The sequence below is a fragment of the Aquarana catesbeiana genome, linkage group LG02 (assembly GCF_042186555.1).
Source record: "Aquarana catesbeiana isolate 2022-GZ linkage group LG02, ASM4218655v1, whole genome shotgun sequence".
Taxonomy (NCBI): domain Eukaryota; kingdom Metazoa; phylum Chordata; class Amphibia; order Anura; family Ranidae; genus Aquarana; species Aquarana catesbeiana.
The window spans coordinates 328,621,830-328,646,223 of NC_133325.1; the positions used below are offsets into that span (position 1 = coordinate 328,621,830).

Below are 24,394 nucleotides of genomic sequence, written 5' to 3' on the forward strand. Positions count from 1 at the left end.
ACCATTGTCTGAGTTTATCTGAAGTGGGCATCCCCATCGAGGAATGATTTCCTGAGTGAGGATCCTCACTACTGTTTGCATCTTCTTTTGTGGTCATGAAAAGTTCAACCCATCTTGAGAACATGTCCACAATTACCAAAAGATATTCCTGTCTTTTGCCTAGTTTGGGCATGTGTGTGAAGTCAATCTGCAAATGTGTAAAAGGAGTTGTTGGATATACAACCCCTGGCAAAAATGATGGAATCACCAGTCCCTGAGGATGTTCCTTCAGTTGTTTATTGTTGTAGAAAAAAAGCAGATCACAGACATGGCCAAAAACTAAAGGTATTTCAAATGGCAACTTTCTGGCTTTAAGAAACACTAAAAGAAATCAAGAAAAGTAATTGTGGTGGCTAGTAACAGATTTATAGAACAAGCACAGGTAATAAATTATGGAATCACTCAATTCTGAGGAAAAAATTATGGAATCACCCTGTAAATTTTCATTACAAACACTAACACCTGCATCAGATTAAATCTGCTTGTTAGTATGTAGGTAAAAAGGAGTGATCACACCTTGGAGAGCTGTTGCAACAAGTGGACTGACATGAAGCATGGCTCCAACACCAGAGATGTCAATTGAAAAAAAGGAGAGGATTATCAAACTCCTTAAAGAGGGTAAATCATCACGCAGTGTTGCACAAGATGTTGGTTGTTCACAGTCGGCTGTGTCTAAAACATGGACCAAATACAAACAACATGGGAAGGTGGTTAAAGGCAAGCATACTGGTAGACCAAGGAAGACATCAAAGCGTCAAGACAGAAAACTTAAAGCAACATGCCTTGAAAACAGAAATTGTACAACAAAATAAATGAGGAACAAATGGGAGGAAACTGGAGTCAACATCTGTGACTGAACGGTAAGAAACCGCCTAAAGGAAATGGGATTTACATACAGAAAAGCTAAAAGAAAGCCATCTCTAACACCTAAACACAAAAAAACAAGGTTACAATGGGCTAAGGAAAGGCAATCGTGGACTGTGGATGATTGGATGAAAGTCCTATTCAGTGATGAATCTCGAATCTGCATTTGGCAAGGTGATGATGCTGGAACTTTTGTTTGGTGCCGTTCCAATGAGATTTATGCAGACGACTGTCTGAAGAAAACATGCAAATTTCCACAGTCAATTATGATATGGGGCTGCATGTCAGGTAAAGGCACTGGGGAGATGGCTGTCATTAAATCTTCAATAAATGCACAGGTTTACATTTAAATTTTGGACACTTTTCTTATCCCATCTATTGAAAGGATGTTTGGGGATGATGAAATCATTTATCAAGATGATAATGCATCTTGCCATAGAGCAAAAACTGTGAAAAAATTCCTTGAAGAAAGACACATAAGGTCAATGTCATGGCCTGCAAACAGTCCGGATCTCAATCCAATTGAAAATCTGTGGTGGAAGTTAAAGAAAATGGTCCATGACAAGGCTCCAACCTGCAAAGATGATTTGGCAATAGCAATCAGAGAAGGCTGGAGCCAGATTGATGAAGAGTACTGTTTATCACTCATTAGGTCAATGCCTCAGAGACTGCAAGCAGTTATGAAAGCCAGAGGTGGTGCAACAAAGTACTAGTGATGTGTTGGAGTGTTATTTTGTTTGTTTGTTTTTCATGATTCCATAATTTTTTCCTCAGAGTTGAGTGATTCCATAATTTATTCCCTGTGCTTGTTCTATAAATCTAACTGTTACTGGCCACCACAATTATTTTTCTTGATTTCTTTTAGTGTTTCTTAAAGCCAGAAAGTTGCCATTTGAAATGCCTTTAGTTTTTGGCCATGTCTGTGATCTGCTTTTTTTCTACAACAATAAACAACTGAAGGAACATCCTCAGGGACTGGTGCTTCCATCATTTTTGCCAGGGGTTGTATCAGGTGTTCATGTTTGGCCTTGTGTGTGATGTTTGGATTGTTCCTGATACATGTAATGCATCTTGATACATAATCCTTTACCAGCAAGATGCATTCTGTGGTATAAAAATCTCTACTCGGAAGATCAGCCGTGACCTGTATACTTGCATGGCCTATTCCGTGGTATTGTGAGATGAAGAGTGATGCACTTACCATTAGTATACATGGTTTCCCCTCTTTGCACAGAAGTCCAGTTTTTGGATCTTTCTGCACACCCTTTTTATCCCAGTCCCTTAACTCATAATTTGATGCATAATCCTGGAGATCTGCAAGTGACTGTTCAAATGGGGATAGGTCAGGTATCAGCATAGCCATTTGGATGTCTGCTGTCTGTGAGATAGCAGCTTGTTTGGCAGCAAGGTCAGCAAGAACATTTCCCTTGGCTATCTCTGTCTGTTGGCCTGTATGTGCTCTGCAATGTACTATAGCCAGTGTTTTAGGTAGCTGGATAGCTTTTAGCAGTGACATTACCAAAGAAGAATGTGATATGTTCTTTCCATCTGCTGCAACAAAGCCACGCCTACTCCATATCACACCGAAGTTGTGTACCAAGCCGTACACATACTTTGAGTCCGTGTAAATGTTTACGTCCTGACCTTCAAAGAGCTGGCATGCTCTAGTGAGTGCAATTCAGCAGCCTGTGCTGATTGATATGGGATAGGCTTGTCCTCAAGTATAACATCTGGAAGCTGCACAACTGCATACCCTGCATGGTATCTGTGATCATTTGGCCTAGAGCAAGAAACATCTACAAAAACATTCTATGTGTCTGGCAATGCTGTGGAAGATAAATCAGACCTTAGTGATGTGTCTTGGTGAATGAGGTTTATGCAGTCATGTTGTGGCACGACCTCATCCTGTTCTCTTTTTAATCCTAAAAGGGCGTTTAAAATTGGTGCTGGGCCTGCAGTGGGAGAAGCATATTTGATGTGCAATTTTGGATTGGACAGCAAAATCACCTCATATCCGCTCAACCTCTGAGCAGACATGTGCTGTGTATGTACATTTTTCAACAGGATTGACACACTGTGGCTGGTGTGAAGTGTGGTATCGTGTCCCAGAGTGAAAGAAGTGGCCATCTCAACCACCATCGCACAGGACGCTAGAGCTCTGAGACACGCGGCATTCCTTGAATCTACAGCGGGACCATCTTTGAGAAAAAAGCTACAGGGCGCAGTCTCCCACCATGTTCCTGGGCCAGTACTCCCGCCATGGTTCTGAAATTTTCCCTGGCAAACAAGTGAAACATTTTGCCATATTCAGGGAGGCCAAGACTTGGGCTGGTAACCATTGCACATTTCAACATGGCAAAAGTATTTCACATTTCATCAGACCACTTTACAATATCAGACATTTCAGAGAGGGTTGCTTGTCTCAATATTTTGTCATAGAAAGAACAGTCAGGTATCTATTGGTGGTAGTAACCAATCATTCCAAGAAAGATGAGCATGTCTATCTTGGTAAGTGGGCGGGGCAGACCCACTAGAGCGGCAGCTCTTTTGTGACTGACTTTCCTATCTCCCGGAGCCAGCACAAACCCTAGGTACACAACCTCCTGTTTACACCATTGTAACTTTTTCTTAGACAGCTTGTGACCACATGTAACCATTTCAATAAAGATAGGCTATCAGCTTGGCAGTCCTCCTCTGAAGAACTACAAATCAAAAGATCATCAACATACTGCAACAGTACAGAACCATAAGGGGCAGTCCAAGGCCCGAGGGTAGCTTGGAGTACTATAGAATAGACCACAGGTGAGTCTATGTAACCCTGGGGCATTCTACACCAGGTAAACTGGCGATTGCTTTGGTCAATCGACACAGTAAAAGCAAAGAGTGGCCATGTCTCCTCGTCTACAGGGACGGAGAAAAAGAAAATTCTTTAAATCAATCACAGTAAAATACTCTGCATTGTATGGTATGGCGGTAAGTATTGATGGCGCATCAGGCACTATTGGGGCAATCGGTACCACTAGGCTATTGATGGCTCTTAGGTCTTGTACGAACCTATAGTCACCATTTGCCTTCTTTACCGGGTTAATGGGAGTATTGTAGGGCGAGACAATTTCCCTTAAGATTCCTTTCTTTAAGAAATCCTCGACTGTTGGCTGTAAGACATCCTCCTTTTCTTTTGATATGGGGTATTGTCTGTGATATACAGGCTGGGCCCCTGGTTTTAAAGTGGCTTTGTAAGGTGTACAAGGGATAAATCCCACATCCAGTGAATTTTCTGCCCAAACTGCCTCCTCTATTCCTCCTTCAATCACATCTTCTGTCAAGGAGATGGATGGAAAAAGGGTGAAGATGTTTATCCTATCAGATTCCACATATAAACTTCCTTGCTTTGTGACTTTCATTGTAATTCCCAGTTTTCCTAGTATATCTTTGCCCAAGAGATTCACCAGACAGCCAGGTATTATTCTGAAACAGTGTTGAATCACTGACTCCGTTCCAGTTGGGTCAATGATTGAAAGGGGTGGTGTTTTAAAAGTTTTGGTCAGTATCCCATTTATTCCCATTGAAGGCTCAGCATTTGTGACCTCCACTGCTGGCTTTTGTTTGCAAGCTGGTAGGAAAGATTTGTTGCTGCGTGTCTTCATGTGATGAGGTCCTTATCTGGTTGTGGAATGTAAGGGGGAGGAGGCGGGGCACATGGTACAGACATAGAGAAGGTTGATTTAACCCTTAAATTTACCATCCCATGACTCTGCTAATTCCATCGTGGACAATGTTTGGGCTAGGATGCTGTATGGAGCCTCGGTCCAACCGAGGATCTCCACAGCATGCATTCTTATTTTTCTTTCTAAACATTCTAATAAGATTCTTGTAGATACTGAGTCTTTTTTTTTTTTCTTTCTTCTTTTTTTTTCTTTCTTGGCAAAATGACAGTAAGCACTCCTTATGGCCAGAGGTTCCCCTGATCATAAGCAAGCTTTGTACGTTATTACTTTTCTTATGTTTATAACCAAACAATTTTTATTTACATTACAAATTTTTGGCAGAGTGCCAACAGGTTCAAACAGTGCCTTCAATTGCGGTAGTACTAATGCCGCAAACAATTCCTCATCTATCTATTACGGTTAGTGAGATATTAGTACTTGAACCCTGTTGGCAAAAAGCCAAATATCCAAATTTTGCACCTGACTTCCCATTCGCAAGAGATGTCAGTAGAAAAAAGAATTATTCAAATAACATGTTTTGATCAAAAGTTATCCTCAGAATATCCTGCCAACTACAATACGATACAGGCTATATCTTATCCTTTAGAGTCAAAGTATTCATATGTAAATCATTAAAAGTAAGCATCAATACATCACCGGATATTGTAGCATCAATCTACGTTTCATTATAACACAGTGCAGTGGAAAGGTGTCATCTTACCTTACGACACTTGACAAATTCCACACAGACAAATTACAAATTACCTTATGACTGCTACGCAATAGGAAGATAAAGCAAAGAGATCATGTTTTGTTCGGCACACCTTATCAGACTTTTTCTTATAAGTACTGTATAAATCATAGATTTCTCAGAATCTACGGACTTCACAGATCCCTTAAAAACTCTCCCAGAGTTTCTCACTGTTTACCCGAAACAATTGCCGCTGCTACACAGAACAGTCTTTGAAGCCCTCCCAGGGCTTATGTCGCTGTTAACTCAGAACAGCCTTATTTTTGCTTCTCAGAGCAATTAAACTTATTGAAGTCTAAAAATTAATTACAGGTCCCTTTTAAAGGAATCAATCTCTAAATAAATCACGGCAAGAGAAAAATAGATATAAATTTAGCTCACCAGACATATTATGATTGATTCCGGACGAGCACCCAAGCTGTTAGGAATGTAGATTGTCTAGGGGTATTTTTAGACTCTCGATACCTCTGCATAAGGTGTACCTTCCAATCCCCACAGGCCTGTGAGATTAGCCCATTGAGAAAATGATAAAAAAAATGACAATAGTCTATCCGAGCAAATCTAAAAGTTTATTCTGTCTCAATGAATATAAAGGGGGCTTTCTGAAAGCACAGCCCCCTGAACATTATCCAATATTATCCAATCAGATACAAAGACATTTTATGACATATATAGTTACATAGTAGGTGAGGTTGAAAAAAGACGCAAGTCCATCAAGTCCAACCTATGTGTGTGATTATGTGTCAGTATTACATTACATATCCCTGTATGTTGTAGTCATTCAGGTGATTATCTAATAGTTTCTTGAAGCTATCAATGCTCCCCGCTGAGACCACCGCCTGTGGAAGGGAATTCCACATCCTTGCCGCTCTTACAGTAAAGAACCCTCTACGTAGTTTAAGGTTAAACCTCTTTTCTTCTAATTGTAATGAGTGGCCACGAGTCTTATTAAACTCTCAAAAGCGAAACTCGGCAAACGAGTCATTTCTGGGAAATCACGTGCTTTATAAGAAATGGAAAGTAAGGAAAGATAACAAGAACAATGAACAGTACATGCACACAGCTGTTTGTAAAATAGAGTACTGGATAAAACACAAAATGGAAACTGATTATTGTAAAATTGATGTGGTTAAGCTAAATATGCCTTCAGTATCTTTATCATTTTTTTTCCCTATGGCCCAAAGTACATGCAGTAATTTTGGCCCATGTTTTTAAAGTTTGACCTGAACCCCCTGCCCTCTTGACATGGTTGATTCAGCAGCTATGAAGGAGACGGCTGATGCATAGCTGACGCATGTCTTGGCTGTGAGCATTTTCATTAGAAAAGCAATGGCAAGAGTAATTTAGAAGCAGACACCCCCTTCCGCATTCCTCTTGCCATTGCTTGTCTTAAGAAGGAGCTCACAGCCACAAGTTGAACCTTTGAATCAGCCAACTCCTTCAAAGCTGTTGTTGGATTGGCTACCGCAGGAGAAAAGAGGGGCAGGTCGGGCCTCATAACTAGGGTTAGAAAGCACCTAGCAGCATGGTTCAAAGTACTACATGTACTTTGTCACACAGGGGACAGGACTGTAAAATAAAAAGTGATAGGTCTTCAATAGAGCAGAAATAAACTAACAAAAGTTGGATTGTTTTCTTACCACTGCCTTCCTTCCTCAAGCAGAATTGCAGGGAATATTTTTCTAATTCTTCATTTTAGCTCCACTTCTGCTGCCATTCCATCAGCTCAGTATGATGTACCTAGCCCTGCAGCCTCCTGGGATACTTTCATTACCTCTCCCAGCAGGTTGTAGGATCAGCACATAGAACAGCTAGGACCAGTCTGGCATAGCGGATAGCAGCAGAACAACGCTAGATTTGCTATGCAGGGGAGTGTGCTTTGAAGAGTTCTGGCTGCTGAGGTTCTAGAATTAGACTGTTCACAATGTTTATGACCTTCCAACATTTCTTCACTTTTTAGTTTTGGGTGCAATGGGGCACAGTTTGATTTCCCCCATCCCCCACTGCCTGCAACTCCAGTAAAGAACATTGTTTCAATCCCCATGGCTGGGGTTTATTTGACATAACCCTAGCGCATTCTACCTAGGTGTATACAGAAAGTTCTCTGGCTCAAATTTTGAAGCATGCTTTAATTATAAGATTTTACTCTTTATGTAAAATACATTTTAGCATTATTGCAAGTCTTACTGCAGGCACCAAAGTAGAAAAGGAAAAACAGATTTGGTATAAACATCTATCCCAGAAATGTCACTTCCCAGAAGTTTTTCCCTAATGACAATGCTTGGACTGGTCATAGGACTTGGAAACGAAATGGCAGCATTAAGGAGTTTGCAATGACATTTGCTAAAATCCATGTAATGTATGTAACTGGCTGGGACTGTGGGGTTTTTTCCCAGCAAAAGTGAGATTACAAATTAAAACTAAAATAGTAAATGGTTTGTATGGTTATAACAGGACCCCTACTTTATATATTCTATGCACTTTAATGCCTTGAAAACACATTACTTTGCAAAAACTGGGCCTTATATTTAATCAGCTGGATCTAGGGTCACCGTAAGCAGTTTGGAATCACTCAAGGCTTGAGCAAATAACATCACCCTCCTAAGAATGCTATCACAGATTAGGCAACATTTGCACAGATGTGCTGAGCAAATGCAAATGTTGTAAGAAGGCTTTTTATGTTGGTAAGCACAGACTGTTAAAAATTACAGATGCCAATTTGATAGGAAATCAGCCTCAAATAACTTCATAACAAAATTAACTTGTTAGCCTATTAAAGGTAGTTTAACCACTTGCCTACCAGGCATGAACATCCCCTTCCTGCCCAAGCCATTTTTCAGCTTTCAGCGCTGTCGCACTTTGAATGACAATTGCGCGGTCATACTACACTGTATCCAAACTAATTTTTTATTATTTTCTTCACACAAATAGAGCTTTCTTTTGCTGGTATGTAATCACTGCTGGGTTTTTTATTTTTTACAAAAAAAAAAAAAAAAGACCAAAAATTTTGAAAAAAAATTGTTTTTTTTACTTTTTTTCTGTCAGTAAATTTTGTAACTAAGTAAATTTTCGCCTTCACTGATGTGCGCTGATGAGGCGGCACTGATAGGCTGAACTGGTGGGCATTGATGAGGTGGCACTTATGGGCACTGATGAAGTGGCACTGATGAGGAGGCACTAATATGCCACACTTATGGGCACTGATAGGTGGCACTGATATGTGGCATTGGTGAGCACTGATAGGCGGCACTGATGGGCACTGTTAGGTGGCACTGATGGGCACTAATGGGCAGCACTGGTGAGCACTGAGAGGCGGCACTGGTCGGCACGGATAGGCGGCATGGATACGCGGTACAGATGGGCACTGATGGGCATTGATGGGTGGCACTGATGGGCGACACTGATGTGCATTGATGGACAGCAGTAATGGGCAATAATGGGAAGCACTGGTAGGCGGCACTAATTGCCAGCACTGACTGGTGTGGCTAATGGGCACTGATTTGTGGCACTTGTGGGCAGTGTGGGCACTAATTGCTGCCACTGGTGGGCTCTGATCACTGGCATTGGTGGGCACTGTATGCTGGCATTGGTGGGCATGGTTTTTTCTTTATTTGTTGCACTTTATATCTTGTAATCAGGGCACTAATGATCAGTGCCCTGATTACTTCCCTAGCTGTCCCCCTGTGAGGAGATGCCGCTGATCGGCTCTCCTCTCCTCGCACTCTGTCAGTGTGAGGAGAGGAGAGCCGATTACCGGCATCTCCGTGTTTACATGTGACCGCCTGTGATTGGACACAGCCGATCAAATGGTTAAAGAGCCGCGGACGTGGCTCTTTACACAGATCGGTGTCGCACCATGTCCTAGCAACACAGTGCGGCCACGATCGCCGCGGTGCGCGCAGGGCTGAATGATACAGTGAGCGGCTATGGCCGCCGGCTGTATCACGGGAGCACGCCCACAAGCACTCAACACCATGCAAGGGAGCTCGCATGAAAGTGTTGAGTCCTTGCGGGGGGGGAGCCGAGGCAGCCGCCGAGGAACCCCAGAAGACCGGGTTCTGCACAGTGGAGGTAAGTATAACATGTTTATTATTTAGTAATAATATTTGATCTATATATTTGTTTTTTTTCTGATATTCTTTAGCTGTCAAGGATCATCTATGAATACAATTTAATGTGCATAAAAGAACAAATGCTTCACACCAGAACCCCTTTACCTGTGCTCAGGCCATATACGGTATGTTGCAGCGTTAAGGTTAAAAAAAAAAACCTCCTGAATGCAGCTCTCCTTCCAGCTCTGTGTACATAGGCTCAGACACAACAGTGGAACCCATTTGCTTACGCTGCTGTCAATTAAAGCTAGTGAGGAGGGAGTGGGAGGTGGGGCCAAGCTGCGCTTTGTGTGTCAATGGACACACACACAATGCAGCTTAGGAGCGAGTCCCCATGAGTGCCCCCATAGCAAGCGGATTGCTATGACGGCTATTGGGTGGAGGAGCCAGGAGCACCAGCGGGGGACATGAGAATAGGCAGATCAGGGCTGCTCTGTGCAAAACCAATGCACACAGCAGGTAAGTATAACATGTTTGTTATTTATAAAAAATTGAGGTTTACAATCACAAGTACAGCTAAAGTGCAACAGTTGTATAGCTCCACTAGGAGAGCAAACACGGTAGGCTTGGAGAAGATGAAAGTGCCTGTAACCAGTGGGAGCGCTGACAGTGCATTGCTAGGGGGTATCTATTGACAGGTAAATCTGCCATACTGTGCTAATGTGCATACAAGCATATAAAGGCATAACTCCACTTTGATGGAGAACTACTGTCGAAACCTACAATTCTGCAAAAAAAAAAAAAAATGGGAGGTTGAGGGCCCTACACTACCTGATAATGGAAAACAGTAGGACACAGATGGGGAAAAAAAAACACCTATCAGGGCTTATGACCCTCCCTTACATTATTCAAAATGGGGGAAAAAAATGTTTTGCCTATAGTTATACCTTCTACTGTGTGGAAAGAACACCTGCGAAAAAAGGATTAAGAACAAGGATAGCATTGGGGTCCCTCTGTGCATTGTGATTTCCACAATGGCAAGACTAGCAACATAGAATATAGGAGTGGACATGGCTTAACTAGATTTAAAGCCCATCTCTAGTGTTTTGTGATTACAGGAATGCAATGCAGTATACAAATTCATTAGAGAGAACACAGGTAAGATAGCAGATGTCTTGTTCTCAGTCTTTGTCTCCAGTTAAAGTGCAGATTAACATAGCTTAAATGTAAACATTGCAATGTTTATAATGGCCCAAGCCAGTTATGACAGCTTTGAAAGCATAGGAAAAAGAAAAGAGGTAGGGGGTTATATTTGCAATGTTGCTTGGTACCTATCTCCAATTCTTTGATCCGCAAATAAACATAGCTTCACTTTGATATAACTTGGCACCTTTCTCTTGATTATGCACTTAGATGTGTTCTGACCATCCATGAATGTGAGTTTTCCAACTTGAGAGTTGAAACAAACAGAATATTCAACAACCAAATTGAAACATGTGCAAGCATCTTAAGAGATACAGTACTGTACCCAAAAAGCCAAGGCATTCATGTAATATAAGTACCTTTTTTGATTTTAGGAAGAAAAGGATTATACTAGACCTAGGTCAAATATGAATGTAAAAGATACCAGTGTACTCTAAAGGGAGAAGCTAACCTTCACAGACATGACATAAGATAACAGAAAAAGGCACTAAGATAATAAAGGATGGTGAGAATTGTCTTCAGTTTGGTTCTCCACCCATAGAAGATCCCCCTCCCAATGTATTTTGCCTTTGTAGGACATAATCATAGAAGCCACCTATGACATAAGACAGATGAAGACTAAAGCTCACCATGCACTAGTGGATTTTCCATCAAACTTTCATATGAATATTTGTACCATAATTCCCATCAGTACATTCAATGACATGATGAATGTCATGCAAAAGTACTTCTACAGATGTATGCTTTTCACATTTGATTTTGGAGTGAATGAAAGAAAACCACATACATTGTTAGAAATTTGTTTGTTCGAGAAAAGTTTTTCATTCTGCTCCTTCGAATTTTCCCATCACTACAGTCAAAAACAAATGTCAATTAGACCCCACTAACCATTAAAAAAATGATCAATCATTCTTAAAACAAAAGTTTTAAACAAAGTTTAGTGCATGGCCAGCTTAATTCTTTGTTCTGTTTTCCTTCCCTTTGTAGCTGTACCCACTACAGAAGGGTGTGTAAGAGCATGAAAACCCAGTCAAATAGAATTGATTCTTTTAACTAATTTTAAAGTAGTTCTCCAGTCATTGTTTAAAAAATGTAATGTCAGCATCTACAAATACTGTAGCTGATGATTTTTAATAAGACACTTACTTGTCCAGGGATCCAGCACTTTACTCACCTAGGCCGGTTCTTCAATGGTCTTCAGGTCCATAGTGCCACCATACTGAGTGTGGAAAGCTGTTCGTGAAGCCTTGGGGCTTCACAGCCAGCTTCCCACTGCACATGTGTAAGCTAAGCTGCGCTGTTTGAACAGTCCTGCAGCCTCCTGGGACCTGCAACATGTCCCAGAAGATTGCAGGGAGGGAGGGGTGCAAACCTCTCGTGGGATATGCCTAGGCAGTCGGAGCAGAAGTGGGGAGTGGGTACCTGTCAAAACTAGGTACCCAGTCCTCCCAAGAAAAATTGTTCCAAAAGTAGAAGGGGGGGGGGGGAGAAGAGTGGAACTTCCATTTTTCAGTGAAGTTCAGCTTTAAACTTAAATGTGAATCTTGTATTTTATAAATATCATTTCTTGGATTTGAATCGTTTCTACAGAAAAAGCGTTAGTTGTGTATCTTCAGAAATATATGGCTCATAGAGGACTGAAGATACTACTTGTTCCACTTTGTGTAAATCACATATATTGTCCCTCATAGTATACCATCCTATGAAAGCCAATGTGACAGCAGTGATCAATGAGAATATTTGTACTGTAGATTTCTGGAGTGTGATTATCAGACAATACTGCATTTCCTTCTCTCCTACAGTGCTTCATACAGTTTCAACTTGCATATAAATCTTCTCATACTCCAAAGAGTAAATTTACTATTGCTTACACAGTAATTGCAATGTTATTGATTACTTGTCTGGCAAATATATTAATGAGATTTTCCAGGATATAAATGTACAGAAAAAGATTTTAAAATAATAATAATTAGAAAAAAGATCCTCAGCACCAGAAATTTTACAACTTGCACGAATGGAACAATTGAAGCTAAAGGTTCTTATTGGCATGTTTTTGTTTCATATAAGGTCATTAGTGAAATAAAATATATGTGTCACACAGCATTTCCAACTTTGCATACTAACAATGTACCTATCACTTGGCTGAAAGATTTAATGACTTTCAAGGGACATGGAAGAGTACCATCAAACAATCCAAAAGGTTTTATAACTCTAAAAAGTCCTGTAGTACCCTCGAGCTAGAGTGCTAAGTATAGATAGGTTCAGTTGTTAGTGTAGGTAAATTGGCTTGGCTGAGAGCCAGGCCTGGGTGTGAATCTGGGTCAAGGTTTGGTGACTCAGAGGCTGGATGACTCATCTGGCAGCTCTCTCTGACATTTCTCCCTGGTCTGGAAGTTGGTAGAAACTTCCAGAACTGGACGGTGGGAATAAGGAGGGGCTGCCATGCATATTTATGAGGACCCTGGCCAATCCCCATCAAAAAGGGCTGGTAGGGGGCAGCTTACCTCATAAATAGGTATGAGTCATGCCAGCAAGGGGCAGTCAGGTGGAAGATGGAGATGGAATACTGAGGAGGCTGTCGGTGGCCCTTGGGGGTGCCCCCTAGTCTGGAGAGAGAAAGGGGGGTGACCTCGGGCCTGGGGCTCCAGTGCTGGGAAATACCCCCTACAACACACAGAGGAAACCCTTCCTTGAGGCACGGGAGCCAGTGAGAGGACAGCAGGAGCAGGTCAGCATGTTCAGGCGATCTCCTGAGAGTCAGCTGGGTGGGCTGGTGAGTGTCAGTCTGGAGGACTGTGAGGAGAAGTTAGCCTGGAGGGCTAGTAAAAGGGGCAGCTGCAGCCGGGTAGGTTGGCAGTGCCTGAAGAGGTGGTGCTGGGTGCCATGGGAGGAATGTAAGCTGGACACTGAATATTTGCTACACAACCAAGGGGCCCTTGGGTTCCTGCCTATAACAGACTTTTGCTCTAATCTGACTGAGTGCTTTGTCAGATCTTTACAGATCTTCACTGCAAGCGAGTGCTGGAGGAAGAAGTGGAGTATATATAGGAAGAGTTGTCCCTGAAGTTGTTCTGAATTTAAGTGGGCATCCCATAATCTCCAATCCCTATCCAAGTTATTATCCCTCAAAAAAAACAAAACATTAAGGCTTGCGGCTCCTTAGGGGGTGTGCTACATTCCTATATAAAACATTTTTTATATTTTACTGTACAGTGAGCCCAATTTATAAAGACTAAAGAAAAAGAATCTGTGTCATTTCAGATACAGTTTTCTAAGCAACTTTTTACAGTTTAAATGATGCTATGGAAGATGAAAATGATTTTCCTCAATTTTAATAAAAAAAAGAAATAAAAACGTATAAAATATTTTCTTTTGCGTTCATTGAATTAGACACAGGATTTAGAGATAACTGGGTTTCTGCCTACAGAAAGCTTTAGGCTGCATTCACACCTGAGCGTTTCGTTTTGAGGTAGAAAGTCACGCATTTTAGCCTAATTTTTTACCCCGTTTTTTTGCCGCAAATATGTACAGGTCAAAAGGTCACCAATGTAAAAAGCAGAAAAATGCCTGTAATCTGCCCAAAAATAAGCTCATGTACTTTTTTGAGCTTCAGATGTTTTGCTTAAGGCTTCAAAAGCTCAGATGTGAACAGGGGCCATTTAAATGAATGGGATTTTGCTTGTTGGGAGATTTTCGGGCGTTTTACGAGCTAAAAATGCTCAGGTGTGAATGCAGCCTTATACACTTGCAAACAAAAAACAACCTGGTATAACCCCTCACGCTCCCAGCATGTCTTACTTTTTCAGGACAGTCTAAGAAGGGTTGTCTTTTCTCTACTGAGAGATGTTTAATGGTTTCTATTAGCCATTTTTCCTTTTTTTCTAGATTTTGTTCAGTCATGACTTCATCTACACACTGCTTGAGCTAGTCCCTTTGTGTAGTTATTAAGATCAAAGTATCCTGGGCATTAGCTTTAGAGGCAGTACCCAGACTCTGCTGGACTGGAGATGGCAAGGCCTGCCTGGAATGTGACCTTTAGACACTGGGATCTGCATTGTAGTGCTTACCAGATTCCTGAGAACTGTTAGTTAGCTGCAGAGCATTTTCCAAATTGAGAGTCATGACACAGGGTCATTTTATCAGTAGGTGGTGTGGGCTGAGCACCAGCAGCTACTTTATTTATTAGGACCCTTGGGTACCAAATACTAAGGCTGAGGAATTTAGTACTTCATCACTAGGTGAAGGGTCACACACACTGCACACCTGTTCTTGCCTTTCAGTACAAAATTGCAACTCTCCTCCACTGTTACTTACAAACCAACACTGTGGTTTCACTTTGGTAAGTCCTTGCTGCTGCCTAAAGTTAGCTGGTCACCTCAGGCCACTTGAACTTCTCCTGCTAGCATCAGGTAGTTCATCAGTGTTCAAATTTTTACTTTGCATTAGAGCTACGCTGTCCTTTCTTGAAGTGCAACATGCAAACGCATAAGGACCAGTCCTGATTTATCAGTTTTCTTACCACTACCACTCACAACTCACAGTTCCAGGGTGGAGTGCAGTGTTCCCTCTCAAGGGCCTGACACCAACAGCCTGGAATGTTGTCCCCTGCTTGAGTCCCCTACATTACAGAGTTTTCTTTTAGCTTTGTTGGGTATGGCTCCCTACTCAGTTCTAACCCAGCAGGATAAGGTGGTTTTTAGAACACAGACCTGCTTTCCTGTTTTGGCCTTTTACCTCAACCAGTGCATTGCACTTCCCTCCCTCTGTCTAGCCCCAGTACATCAAAAGAAGGCTGCCCTTCATTGTCTAGATATAGTTTGAGCGTTCCGTTTTTACCCACACAGATGTGACAAATGTGAACCTAGCCTTAAATTATAACCGTGTGACTTTATCATTAGAATTGTTTGGGCGCAAAGTGTATAAAGCAATGTGACCCCCCCCCCCCCCCCAATCTCTGCTGTCATATGTTCATGGCAGGTGGGCTCAGGCTGTCATCAGCATACCCACCAATCCACCATCAACAATAATCCCATGCTCAGGGGCATGTACTACCTTTTCCTAGAATACAGTGACTAACCACTAATCACCCCACAGGAAGTAGGAGCTGTCCTGTCCACCCAGCCTGCCCATCTATGATCTGATCTCACCGACTCCACTAAAATGGATTACCTAATCCCATCTGGATGTCTTCTCCCCAGCTCCTCAGTGGTCTCACTGGAGCACAGGAAGTAGACCCAGGGGGAGGTGGGGTGGGGGCAGCCATGGGGGGGGAGTGATGACTGATTGCCCAGGAGGAGAGGAGTGGAGGTCAAGTGACAGCCAGGCAGACAAAGGCAGGTGGTGGTTGTCGGCAGAAGTGTCAGTAAAGAATTGCAGAGAGATCCGAAGAGACAGACACGCATGTGCTGGAGTTCCCACACTCCGTCCATTGTTCCATAACAGCGTGAGCTCTTCCCACTCTAGCTGCCCTGTCCCCCCCCCCCCCCAAGTGGACTCTCCCTGAACTCCTCTTCCTGTCCTCGGGGTTGGTGCAAGGATTTTTATGAGCACAAGACACCAGGATAGGGCGCCAAGATGGGGAGATGGGTGGTAAAATGCACCACCAGCCCCTGAGGCAGCTCCCTAAGCTGCCTTATGCTGGCATCAGCTCTGCTGATGGTTCCTATAAAGAGGAACCAGCATCTTGTGCCACCATCTCTCAGTGACTCAGATAGCTCATCATTCAAGTTTGTGGTCTTAAGGATTGGGTTCTACCCTTTCTTGTCAAGGCACACTAAATTAGATCTGTGAGTGTTTCTTGGGCTTTTTAGCAGCAGGAATCTAATAACCAAATTTGCAAGGCTGTCATCTGGTTCTCGATTCACACATTTTCACAAGCTTTACCAAGAGGATGTTCAGGCCTTATCTGATGCCAACTTTGAGCATAAGGTCCTTCAGGCAGCTATTTCAGCTGCAGATAGGAGTTTCCTGGCCATGGACCTAAAATTGCGATGTACTGTTCCCCAAGCCACTTAGTTATTACTTTTGCCCTATGGCAAGATACTCCATCATGCTGGAAAAGGAATTGTTTGTCACAAAACTGTTCTTGGATGGTTGGGAAAAGTATCTGTCGGAGGATGTTTTTGTACCATTCTTTATTCATGGGTGTGCTCTTAGGCAAAATTGTGAGTGAGCCTACTCCCTTGGCTGAGAAGCCACCACACACATGAATAGTCTCAGGATACTTTACTCTTGGCATGACACAGGACTGATGGTAGAGCTCACCTTTTCTTCTCCAGACAAGGTTTTTCCACATGCCTCAAACAATCGTGAAAGGGGATTCAGCAGAGAAAACGACTTTACCCCAGTACTAAGCAGTCCAGTCCCTGTACCTTTTGCAGAACATCAGTCTGTCCCTGATGTTTTTCCTGGAGAGAAGTGACAAGTTTGCTGAACTTCTTGACACCAGGCTGTCCTCCAAAAGTCTTTGCCTCACTGTGCATGCAGATGCATTCACACCTGCCTGCTGCCATTCCTGAGCAAGCTCTGCACTGGTGGAGCCCTAATCCCACAGCTGAATCACCTGTAGGAGACAGTCTTGGCGCTTGTTGAACTTTCTTGAGTGCCCTGAAGCCTTCTACACAACAATTGAACCTCTCTCCTTGAAGTTCTTGATGATCCGATAAATGGTTGATTTAGGTGCAATCTTAGTAGCAGCAATATCCTTGCCTGTAAATCCCTTTTTGTGCAAAGAAATGATGACTGCACATGTTTCCTTGCAGGTAATCATGTTAACAGAGGAAGAACACGCACTTTAAACACTACCCTCCTTTTAAAGCTTCCAGTCTGATACTCTAACTCATGGGTCTTCAAACTATGGCCCTCCAGTTGTTCAGGAACTACAATTCCCATCATGCCTAGTCATGTCTGTGAATGTCAGAGTTTTACAATGCCTCATTGGATGTGTAGTTCTGCAACAGCTGGAGGGCCGTAGTTTGAAGATCCCTGCTATAACTCAATCAGCATTAGAGTGATTTCATGCCTTGTCCTCGTCAACACTGACACCTGTGTTAATGAGAGAATCACTGACATGATGTCAGATGGTCCTTTTGTGGCAGGGCTAAAATGCAGTGGAAATGTTTTTTGTTTTCGGGATTAAGTTAATTTTCATGGAAAAGAGGGACTTTGCAATTAATTGCAATTCATCACTTTTCATAACATTCTGGAGCATATGTAAATTGCCACCATAAAAACTGAGGTAGCAGACTTTGTGAAAATGAATATTTGTGTCATTCTCAAAACTTTTGGCCAGGGCTGTACATGCTTCATCCTTACTGTGTTTAAGATCTTGCTTTTGGCACTGCCTATTCGTGAAGGTTTTTTTAACAGGATGCTCACTTTTTTTTGAAAGTTTCTAAATCCCCCTGAAGGCAACAACATAATCCAGTTTTCTCTAAATCCTGTATTTCTCAATGAACTCCAAGAAAAGGATTTTAGGGTTAGTACAAAAATCAAATTATTCAATGTATTTCTTTTCAGATAATTGTGACATACTAACATATTCAAGTTTTATACACTTTTGACCAAAAGGTGGACCTTAAAGTGGTTTTAAACCTAAAAAATAACAAAAAAAAAATTATATTTCAGCTTACCAATTCTTAGATGTGGCTGCATTCGTTTTTTGTTTTTTTTTAAGCTTTTTTCTTTATTTTCACCTGTTGATCTGGCCAATTTCTTTAACAGACCAAGCTGTCCAGCAACAGTACAGCAAAAGTACAGAGAGCTACAGAGACACCCTCTACAGGCAAAGAGGAGTGAGGCAGAATCTACACAATAGAAAACTACAGGAAAGGCACATAAACAAAAAACTAAGTAGAGGCATATGAAGTAATATTTTTAATGATTAACCACTTGTGGACCAGCCGCTGCAGTTTTACTGCAGCAGAATGGCATGGCTGGGCGAAACGACATTATGTAACGTTGCTTCGCCCTGTGGCCACTAGGGGTGCGTGCCCGCGGAGCCAATGCGAGTGCCCGGCGGTCGCGATCACCACATGGGTCCCTCGATCTCTTGTGGCACACTGAGAACTGGGATTTGTGTGTATAAACACACAGTTTCCGGTTCTCTGAGGGGAGAAGAGACAGATCGTCCCTTTATACAGAGTATGAATAGCGATCTGTCATCTCCCCTACACAGTCCCCTCCCCCTTCAGTTAGAACACACACTAGGGAACACAATTAACCCCTTGATCACCCCCTAGTGTTAACCCCTTCCCTGCCAGTGACATTTTTACAGTAATCAGTGCATTTTTATAGCATCGATCGCTGTATAAATGCCAATGGTCCCAAAAATGTGACATAAGTGTCCGATTTATCCGCCATAATGTTGCAGTCTGGATATAAATTGCAGATTGCCACCATTACTAGTAAAGAAAAAAATTTTAAAAAAATAATAATAAAAATGCCGTAAAACTATCCCCTATTTTGTAGACGTTGTAACTATTGCGCAAACCAATCAATCTATGCTTATTGCGATTTGTTTTACCAAAAATATGTAGAAGAATACATACTGGCCTAAACTGAGGAAAACATTTTTTTTATATATTTTTATGTTTGTTATATATTTTTGGGGGATATTATAGCAAAAAGTAAAAAATATTGTGTTTTTTTCAAAATTGTCGCTCTTTTTTTGTTTATAGCGCAAAAAAAACAAAACACAGAGGTGATCAAATACCACCAAAAGAAAGCTCTATTTGTGGGAAAAAAAGGACGTCAATCTTGTTTGGGTGCAACGTCGCACGACTGTGCAATTGTCAGTTAAAGCTACGCAGTGCTGAATCACAAAAAGTGCTCTGGTCAACAAGGGGGTAAAATCTTCCAGGGCTGAAGCGGTTAAATGGCTAAAAACTAGAGGTTCACTTTAATCACTAACTAGGGTTTGTTTATATGGACAGAGGAAAGTTTAGTTTTTTGGGTGCCTGAAATGAACACTTATGCTTATGCAGAGCGGACACAGACAGCCCGCTCTCCTCTATGAGCAGTCGGATATAAACGGAAGTTTATATCCAGCTGCCAACCGATCTGATTCGCCAGATTGATGGAGAATAGATCCCCGTCCGTCTGTTTTTAGCGGGTGTCGGTGGGTGTCAACGGACACATGTCTGTTGACACCTGCCGCTCCATTGAGGAGACTGGATGGTCCGATCGGGTCAGCCTGAAAAACTGACAGGCAGACCCAATCAGTCCACCCATGTAAAATGGCCCTTAATTTATGATAAAGTTATTATATTCAGTAACAAATAAAGCAGAACATTTTCAGTATACTCTGCATAACCCACTATTTAAAACAGGGCAAACCTACATTCTTATTAACCACTTGCCGACCAGCCACCGGAATTATACTGCGGTAGGGCGCTCTATTGCGCGAATCATCGTACTGGTACGGTGCTTTGTGTAATAGATACAGCAGGCGTGCGCTGTAGCCGATGCGCGTGGCTGGCGGTCACGATGTCCGCCGGCCACTGGCAATCGCTCCACAGAGAGGCAGAACGGGGATCTGCCAAAGTAAACCAAGCAGATCCCCATTCTGTCAGGTGAGTACAGTGCGATCGTCTGTTCCTAGTGATTAGGAACAGCGATCTCTCTGTAATCCCTGTCAGTCCACTCCCCCCACAGTTAGAAAGCACTTAGACCCCTTTCACACTGAGGGCGTTTTGCAGGCGCTATAGCGTTAAAAATTGTGCCTGCAATCCGCCCTCAAACAGCTGCAGCACTGTCTCCAGTGTGAAAGCCCGAGGGCTTTCACACCAGAGTGCTGCTCTGGCAGGACGTCAGGAAAAGTCCTGCCAGCAGCTTCTTTGGAGCGGTGAAGGAGCGAAGTGTTTACCGCTCCTCCACAGCTGCTCCCCATTGAAATCAATGGGGCAGCGCTGGGATACCGCCAGCAAAACGCTGCTATTACGGCGCATTGCGGGCGGTTTTAACCCTTTCTTGGCTGCTAGCGGGGGGGTTAAATGCGCCCCGCTAGCGGGCGAAATGCGCTGCTAATCCGACGGTAAAACGCCGCTAAAAATATTTGCCGCTTTGATTCCCCCTGGTGTTAACCCCTTCCCTGCCAGTGTCATTCATACAGTAATCAGTGCATTTTTATAGCTGAATAAATGTCACTGGTCCCAAAAAAGTGTCCAATCTGTCCGCTGCAATGTCGCAGTCCCGCTAAAAATCGCTAATCACCACCATTACTAGTAAAAAAAAATAAATAATAATAATAAAAATGCCATAAATCTATCGCCTATTTTGCAGACGCTATAACTTTTTGCACAAACCAATCAATATACGCTTATTACGATTTTTTTTTTTTTTTTTTTACCAAAAATACGTACAATACATATTGGCCGAAACTGATGAAGACATTTTTTTTTTGGATATCTGTTATAGCAAAAAGTAAGAAATATTGTTTTTTTTTTTTTTTTCAAAATTGTCGGGTTTTTATGTTTATAGCGCAAAAAATAAAAATAAATAAAATACCACCAAAAGAAAGCTCTGTTTGTAGGAAAAAAAGACATCAATTTTGTTTGGTTACAACATCGCACGACTGCGCAATTGTCAGTTAAAGTGACGCAGTGCCGTATTGCAAAAAATGGTCTGGTCATTAAGGGGGTAAATCCTTCCGGGGCTGAAGTGGTTAAGCAAGGATTTCCACAAATCTTTTACATAATTACAATTCAACAACCTCAATATACAGCTTTTCCCCCCATAATATCAAACATCTAGAATACAATGCTAAATAATTTATTGGAGCAATGCAATACTACTAATGAAAATGGAGCAAGGAACTGCAAAAATGCTGAAAAAATGGTGCAAAAATATGTTTAGGAAGATCACTTGACTGAACGTCAGTATGCCCTAAGGCTTCACTGTACTTGAAAGGTGTATTGTTAATTTCTCCAGACCCGCAGGTCCTAACATTAAAATGTGGTGTAGATGGTTCCCATCGTTCCTCTTTTGGTTGGCAAGAGAACCTCTAATTCTCACTGGCTTTTACATAGTTATAGTTATAGTTGGTAAGGTTGAATAAAGACATTAGTCCATCCAGTTCAACCGGTGTACTTGGTGTATGCATGTTCATGACGATAATAATTTCCCATATCGCTATATATCGTGTTCACTAAGATGCATGTCCAAGAGTCTTTTAAAACTATCAATGCACGTTGACACCACCGATTGAGGAAGAGAGTTCTACATCCTTACTGCCCTGACAGTGAAAAACCCCCTACACAGCTGAAAGTGGTTCTAAAGGCAAAAGATTTTTTTTTATCTCAATGCATTTAAGCTAAAAAATCTTCTGTGTGCAGTTGCCCCCCTAATACATACCCGAGCCCCACCTCGATCCAGCAATGTTGCATGAGAGACTCCCTCCTGATTGGCTGAGACACACAGCGGGCATCATTGGCTCCCGCTGCTGTCAAAGTCAGTGAGCCAATGAGGAGAGAGGGGGGGCAGGCTGAGCCACGCTCCGTGTCTGAATGGAGCAGTGGGTCAGCTTGGGTGCCCCCATAGCAAACTGCTTGCTGTGAAGGCACTTGGCAGGAGGGAGGGACCACTCTGCAGGAGGGAGCACCTACAAGGGACCCAAGAAGAGGAGGATCTGGGCTGCTCTATGCAAAACCACTGCACAGAGCAGGTAAGTATAACATGTTTGCTATTTTTAACAAAAAAAACCCAAAAAACAAGATGTTCAGAGCCTCTTCGAGACTTCTAAGGACAATATAGAAGTATTAAAGAACATAACAGGAAAGGACCTTTTTTTTAAGAGAGAATAAAAAAAAAAAAAAAAAAAAAGAAGAAAGAGAATTTTTTTTTTTTGTGTTTGTTTGTAGTCTGTAACTATGAATGGGTATGACTGAGGGGATGTGGGTGGGTAGGTAGGCTTAAAGTATGGGTTTCACATCCTTGATTTAATAACATAAATAACTAAAATGAAAAAGAAATTTGAATAATGTTCTGATAAAGAATAATAGAATTATTTTATGATATGGATGTGTATATGTTTCATAATGTGTTATTAAAAATGTTTTGATAAATAAAGATTGTAAAAAAAACAAACAAAAAAAAAACAAGACTTTAGTATCACTTTAAGGTGGCCCCATGTCTTTTTACCCTCCCTGAGACTGAATAGTTTCCTACCTACATTGGGATCACCATGGAGGTATTTGTATATCGCTATCATACCTCCTCTCAATCGTCTCTTCTCCAGGGAGGATACGTTTAGGGCTTGTAGTCGTTCCTTATAATTGTGGTCCTCCAGTCCCCTTATTAATTTTGTTGCCCTTCTCTGGAGTCTCCCCAGCACATCCTTTTTGAGGATTGGTGACCAGAACTGGCCTGCATACTTCAGCTGTGACCAAACCAGAGTTTTATAAAGTGGCAGGGTTATTGCTTTACCTCTGCAGTAAATTCCCTGTTTAATGCATGCTCCTATTCTGACTGCTAGCTTTGCTTGCTGTGGCTTGACATTGCATGCTATTGCTCAGTCTGTCTTTCACTAGGACCCCCAGATTTTTCTCCATCCTGGATTCCCCCCCAGTGGTTCTCCCCCCAGTAAGTAAATTGCGTTTACATTTTTCAACATTAAACCTCATTTGCCATGTAGTTGCCAATCCCATTGTTTTATTTAGGTCTTGTAAAGTTTCTATATCCTGCTGTGAAGTTATTGCCTTACTTATTTTTGTGTCCTCGGCAAAAACTGAGATTGAGCTATTTATACCAGCCTTTAAATTTATTTATAAATGTATTTCTGTAATTTATCAATAAATTAAACTGAGTTGGGCTACCTTTTATCTAGATGACAGCTCACTTCATTGTAGAATGTTGACAGATTGGTTTGGCAAGAACAACCTTTCGTAACGCCATGCTGATTACTACTAATGAATGATACTGTTTTCATAGTTACATAGTTAGTCTGGTTGAAAAAAGACACCTAGCCCATCTATTTTAATCAATAATCCCATACCCATACCCACAGTTAAAAAACCAGCAAAGCATGATCCAATTTTCTGCAGCAGGGGAAAAAATCCCTTTGATTCCCCAAGAGGTAATCAGATATTCACTGGATAAATATGCTAGTATCCAGTTATGTGATGTACATTTAGGAAAGAATTCAGTTCTTTTTTTAGAGCAATCTACTGAGCTGGACAGAACCAGTTCTTGAGGGAGTCTGTTGCACATTCCTTGCTGTGAAGAAGCCTTTCCCTATTTGGAAAATAAATCAGTATGCTGTCCATAAAGATTAGGAATAACAGTCTGGCTATAACTTGACTGAGTTCTTTGAGGACTCTCAGGTGTAAGCCATCCAATCCTGGTGATTTATTTGTGTTAAGCTTTTGTAGTCTTTTCTGGACACTGCCTTCTCTTAAACACAAGAGTACATCTCATGGTTGTTATATCCCTCCTTTTCCTGTGTAAAAACTGAGGAGAAAAAAGCATTTCGTACAATTGCCTTCTCCTTGTCATCTGTAACCAACTTCCCTTCACCATCCTTTATAGGGCCAATATGCTCAGACCTTGAATGCTGCCAATGACCACACCGCTTTATATTTTTTAAAGGCCATTTATTTTTTTCTTTAATATGACTTTTTACACTATGGTTTAGCCACCCAGGTTTAACCTTCGTTCTTCTATATTTGTTGCCCATTGGAATGAACTGGCTGATACATTTATTTAATATGTTCCTAAAGCACTCCAATTTTTCCTCAGTGTTTCTAGGATTTGCTTCCATTTAATATCTTGCTGTAGGGAGC

General features: G+C 41.8%; 1 long non-coding RNA gene across 1 annotated transcript in view; it reads right to left on the minus strand.

The window, feature by feature from the left end:
- The window catches only part of LOC141127933 (uncharacterized), a 162,363-nt gene that overhangs the window by 2,824 nt on the left and 135,145 nt on the right, over positions 1 to 24,394 (minus strand). The gene's annotated exons all lie outside the window — the stretch shown is intronic.